General features: G+C 43.5%; 1 pseudogene; it reads left to right on the plus strand.

Moving 5' to 3' along the window:
• Positions 1-203: 203 nt before the first annotated feature.
• LOC116464563 (pantothenate kinase 3-like) lies at positions 204-2,222 on the plus strand (annotated as a pseudogene).
• The last annotated feature ends 3,833 nt before the right edge of the window (positions 2,223-6,055 follow it).

The raw sequence follows: 6,055 nt of genomic DNA on the forward strand, positions 1-6,055 counted from the left end.
CCGGGACCAGGGCCTTTTGTTTGGAGTGGCTGCGTGTTTGTGTGTGAACGGGGGCCGGAGCCACCAGGTAGTCGCCCTTCCCAAGCTTGCTCCGTCCCAGCCACCCCTCGCGGGGGTGGGGGACCGCCCTGTGGGCCGGGCATCCCCTCAGGCGCTGCCGCCCCGCCCAGCCTGAGGGGAGGAACCCGCGGGGCCTCACCTAGCGGCCCAGCCACCTCCGGAGTTGCAGCCTCTGCTTTCAGTGCTCCGGACCCGAGGCCGTCCCTTGCCCCTCGGGCCGAGGCCATGAAGATCAAAGATGACAAGAAACCCTCTCTCCCATGGTTTGGCATGGACATTGGGGGAACTCTAGTAAAACTCTCGTACTTTGAACCTATTGCTATCACAGCAGAGGAAGAACAAGAAGAAGTTGAGAGTTTAAAAAGTATTAGAAAATATTTGATTTCTAATGTAGCATATGGATCCACCGGCATTAGGGATGTACACCTTGAACTGAAAGATTTAACACTTTTTGGTCGAAGAGGGAACTTGCACTTTATCAGGTTTCCAACCCAGGACCTGCCTACTTTTATCCAGATGGGAAGAGATAAAAACTTCTCAACATTGCAAAGGGTGCTATGTGCTGCAGGAGGTGGTGCCTACAAGTTTGAAAAAGATTTTCTCGCAATTGGAAACCTTCACCTGCACAAACTGGATGAACTTGACTGCCTTGTAAAGGGCTTGCTGTATATAGACTGTTGGTTTCAATGGACTTGCGGAGTGCTATTGTTTAGCTAATGCCGCAGAACCTCAGCAATGCCAAAAGATGCCTTTTAACCTGGACGATCCCTACCCACTGCTTGTAGTGAACATTGGCTCAGGAGTCAGTATTTTAGCAGTCCATTCCAAAGACATCTATAAATGAATGACTGGGACAAGCCTTGGAGAGGGTACCTTTCTGGGTTTATGTAGTTTATTGACTGGCTGTGAAAGTTTTGAGGAGGCTCTTGAAATGTCATTCCAAAGGTGACAGCACACAAGCTGACAAGCTGGCCCATGATATTCCTGGAGGAGGTTATGAAAGATTTGGTTTGCCAGGTTGGGCTGTAGCATCTAGTTTTAGGAATATGATTTATAAGGAGAAGCAAGAATCTGTTAGTAAAGAAGATCTGGCAAGAGCTACTTTAGTTACTATCACCAATAACTTCGGTTCTGTGGCACGAATGTGTGCTGTTAATGAGAAAATAAACAGAGTTGTCTTTGTTAGAAACATTTTATGTGTCAATACCCTGTCAATGAAACTTTTGGCATATGCACCGGATTTTTGGTCAAAAGGTCAATTGAAAGCCTTGTTTCTAGAACATGAGGGATACTTTGGAGCAGTTAGTGCACTTCTTGGGCTGCCAAATGTCAGCTAAAGCACCAGGTCTCTCTCTCAGCTAATAAATGTCATCCAAGAGGAACTGAAACCAGAGGCATTATTACTGCATTGTTTGTCACTGGCAACCAAAGGATGAAAGAGTAGCATAAGCTGCTGAATGTTGCCATATTAAGGGAGAGAATTTAGTAACGTGAAAAAAAGAATAATTTTAGAAAGACAGTAACTGTATAATCTCTGACAAAAAGGAAATACTTAGACATAAATCTAACAAAATCTGAATAATGCTGAAAAAGACACAATGCAATGTAAGGCGGGCATGGTGCCTCCAGCCTGTAATCCCAGCACTTTGGGAGGCTGAGGCAGGTGGATCACCTGAGGTCAGGAGTTCAAGACCAGCCTGGTCAACATGGTGAAACCCCATCTCTACAGAAATACAAAACTTAGCCAGGTATGATGGCAGATGCCTGTAATCTCAACTATTCAGGAGGCAGAGGTGGGAGAATTGCTTGAACCCGGGAAGAAGAGATTGCAGTGAGCCGAACTGCACCATTGCACTCCAGCCTGGGTGATAAAGCAAGACTCCGTTAAAAAAAAAAGAAACTCACACGATGTAATGTACACAATGCTGAATAAATAAGTTTAAAAAAACCAAAAATACAAAAAAAAACTAAATAAATGGAGAGACGTACAGTGTTAAGAGTTTGCAAAACTCAATGTGGTAAAGATGGCAGTTCTCCTCAAATTGACATATAGGTTCGATGAAATTCTTATCAAAATCCAAGAAGATTTTTATTCTAAAATTTATGTAGAAAGTTAAAGGAATTAGAACAGCTAAAATAATCATTAAGAATAAAAATATAAGGGGAAGAAACAGTCAACTTGACTTCAAGACTATTGTATTACATTGTTGTATGCTTGTATCATTGTATAAGAAAGGCAGGAAGCAAGTCCAGGCCCCCTGGCTCATGCCTGTAGCCTCAGCAACACTTTGGAAGACTGAGGCGGGAGGATTGCTTGAGCCCAGGAGTTGCAGATCAGACTGAGCAACAAAGGGTGATCCTGACTCTACTAAAAAGAAAAAGAAAAAAAAAAAAAATGCTGGTCACAGTGGGCTTGCGCCTGTGGTTCCAGATAATCAGGGAGGCTGAGGTGGGAGGGTCACTGGGTCCCTAGATGTTGAGACTGCAGTGAGCAGCGATACTACCACTGCACTCCAGCCTGGACTAGAGAACAAGACTCTGTCTCAAAATTTTGTTTTTTTGTTTTTGAGACAGAGTCTTGCTTTGTCGCCCAGGCTGGAGTGCAATGGCGCGATTTCGGCTCACTGCAATCTCTGCCACCTCCCGGTATCAAGTGATTCTCCTGCCTCAGCCTGGGAGTAGCTGGGATTACAGGCACCTGCCACCACACCCAGCTATCAACAAAAAAAATTTTTAATAAAAAAATTAAAAGAATGTCAACATTATGCCTTATACAAAAATGAACTCAAAATGGATCAAGGATGTATGTAAACATAAAATGTAAAAGTATAAAACTTTTGGGAAAGAACATGGAAGAAAATCTTTTGGATCTAGGGCAAGGCAAAGAATTTTACAGTTGGCATGGAAACATGATCCAGAGATCTTGTAAAGCTGGTTCTTCTCTTCCTCCTTCTCTCTCCTGCTGTGTCATTTCCTTTGGGTGATGCTGAGGCTGGAAACAGGAAATGCAAATAGGAGAGCATTAAAGGCAACTAATTGGGTCGTGTCTTTAGTTTTTTTTTTTTTTTTTTTTTTTTTTTGAGACGGAGTTTCTCCCCTCTTGTTGCCCAGGTTGGATTGCAATGGTGCAATCTCAGCTCACTGCAACCACCGCCTCCTGAGTTTAAGCAGTTCTCCTGCCTCAGCCTCCCAAGTAGCTGGGATTACATGCATGTGACACCACGCCCAGCTAATCATTTGTATTTAGTAGAGACAGGGTTTCACCTTGTTGGTCAGGCTAGTCTCGAACTCCTGACCTGAGTTGATCCACCTGCCTCTGCCTCCCAAAGTGCTGGGATTACAGGCGTGTGCCACCACACCAGGCTTGTTTTTACTTTTTATTTGATCAAGAAATGAGATAAAAATAAAGAAAAAAGAGAGAGAAAGAGAGGAAGAAAGAGAGAATGGAGGAGAGAGAAGAAATGAAAGTTGGAAGAGTTGAATCATAGTTCTTTGAGGAGTGGATTTGAGGAGTGAGTCAGAGAAAAGTAAAAAATAAAAGTACACAGAGTTGAACCCAGGGCCTCAAAAATGCAAAACACAAGCTCCTCTATCACGGTCATATAAAGAAAAATCCAAGCTAAAATAGGAAGAGACAATGTCAAAAGAAAGACTATTGCAACAGGAGAGCACTCAGCAATCTAAGCATCTCAAAATCAAACAGAAAACACTTCTTTTCTTTTCCTTTTTTTTTTTTTTTTGAGATGGAGTCTTGCTCTGTCACCCAGGCTGGAGTGCAATGGCACGATCTTGGCTCACTGCAGCCTCTGTCTCCTGGGTTCAAGCGATTCTCCTGACTCAGCCTCCTGAGTAGCTGGGATTACAGACGCAACACCACGCCTGGCTAATTTTTGTATTTTTAGTAGAGACGGGGTTTCACCAGGTTGGTCAGGCTGGTCTCTAACTCCTGACCTCGTGATCCACTCGCCTTGGCTTCCTGAAGTGCTGGGATTACAGGGGTGATCCCACCATGCCGGCCTACGCTTTTCTTTTAGAGGTAGGGAGCGCTAGGCAAAACTTTAGCAAAACTTTTAAAGGAAATAGGGCAAGCAACGGGGATAGGACTAGCAGGGTCTGACACCGAGTGTCTCTCTTGTGTTCAGCCAAAGAGAATAAGCAGATAAGCGGCAGGGTCTGCTTTTTAGTGCTTACCCAGGCTTGGGCAAGCAGAGTTCAGGAGCCTGCAAGGAGAACAGTAGAAGAATGGAAGACGTTTAGGGGCCTGACTAAAGTTTGGTTAAAACAAAGCAGAAAATAAAAAATGGTTTCCCCTTGGCCAGCACTTGGTCATCACTAAGCTACACACCTAACTCTTCACTGAGAGCACTTTGATTTTCTGAAGCTTTGAATCCTTCATGATTTGTTATTCGTGTTAACTGTAAAAGATAGACTTACCACTTTTTTTTCTGCATAGGGCTTGTGATGGAAGAAAAGTAGTGGAAATAAAAATCAGGTAATAGCTGCGTGCAGTTTACGTTGCAGTTCTAAGCAGATTGTTAAAGCTTCAGTCTTCTCTTATGAGTAATAAGAATCAAGTCTTGATTTGGGGCGTTTCTGATTTCCTTCAGAAATATCTTACCCTAGGAGGCAAGGATATTAAAAGTAAGGTTTTCTCTGGCTAAATACTTTGTGTTTTTTTTGCTCAACAAGATTTGACAAGATTTGTTGGCAAAAACTGACATTGGGAGAGACACAGAGAAACTCATTTAGCATTTTGTTAAGAAGGGTCTCCTTTCCAGGAGCGATGGCTCATGCCTGTAATTCCAGCACTTTGGGAGGCTGAGGTGGGCAGATCACTTGAGGTCACGAGTTTGAGACCAGCCTGACCAACATGTCAAAACCCCATCTCTACTAAAAATACAATTTTAGTATTTTAGTACAAATACTAAAAATAAAATTTTTATATTAGCTGGGCATGGTGGCAGGCGACTGTTACCCCAGCTACTCAGGAGACTGAGGCAGGAGAATCGCTTGAACCCAGGAGACAGAGGTTGCAGTGAGCCGAGATTGCAACACTGCACTCCATCTTGGGTGACAGAGTAAGACTCCCTCTCAAACAAAACAAAACAAAACAAAGCAAACAAACAAAGAGATGGTAAATCCAACCCCACCCCTGACATAATGCAACTACAAACCTCACTGGCTTTCCTAGGTGATTTAAGTTTTTGATTGAGAATAGGCAAGGAACCCCAAGAACAACTCTTCCCCCTCAGCAGGTGCCTGACCCTGGGACCTCCCGAAACTTCTAGAGCAGTGCTTCGCAAACTTTAGCATCAGAGTCACTTGAGGGCTTATTTAAACACAGGAGCCTGAGCCACATACTCAGCAGTTCTGATTCAACAGACCTAAGGTTGGGTCTGAAATTTATTATTCTGCTTGCAGCACTCTAATCCCCCACCCTTTACTCTCCTGTGCAGTGTCCACTGTGGCTAATATGCCACTGTTTGCCTGGAGAGAACCAATGGATACCAGGAAATTAAAGAAGAAACAGTATGAAACAAAAAGAAAATACATGGCATGTGTGTATTAACCTTCCTCCAAAAAATGTATCTCAAAACAGTTGTAATCAGGTGGATCGAGAAAGAACATGAAATGTTTGTTTGGTTTTTTCGACCAGAGGAAGTGCCCAACACAACTGTGATCTACTTACCTTTTACTCTGCATGTATTTTCCATTGTGACAAAACCTTTTCCTGTTTTTTTCATATGGGGCCTGGGTTTGCTGTTACCAGAAGTTCCCAGGCAATATTGGAGTGACTGAGGAAATACAGGAATATGAATATGAATCAGTCTTATGGAATATCTGTAGGGAATGTTGATCCGTATTCGTTTCTGCTTCTCGCATGTTGAAGGCCTCTAATTCCCTGACAGTCTTCGGCCATCCAGCGTCCTGCCACTCCCATCTCAAGTGACTAGAGAGCCACAGCAGTCCTTGTCTCAGTATTGGATTGCACTTG

Source organism: Hylobates moloch, unplaced genomic scaffold (genome assembly GCF_009828535.3).
Source record: "Hylobates moloch isolate HMO894 unplaced genomic scaffold, HMol_V3 SCAFFOLD_1002, whole genome shotgun sequence".
NCBI lineage: Eukaryota > Metazoa > Chordata > Mammalia > Primates > Hylobatidae > Hylobates > Hylobates moloch.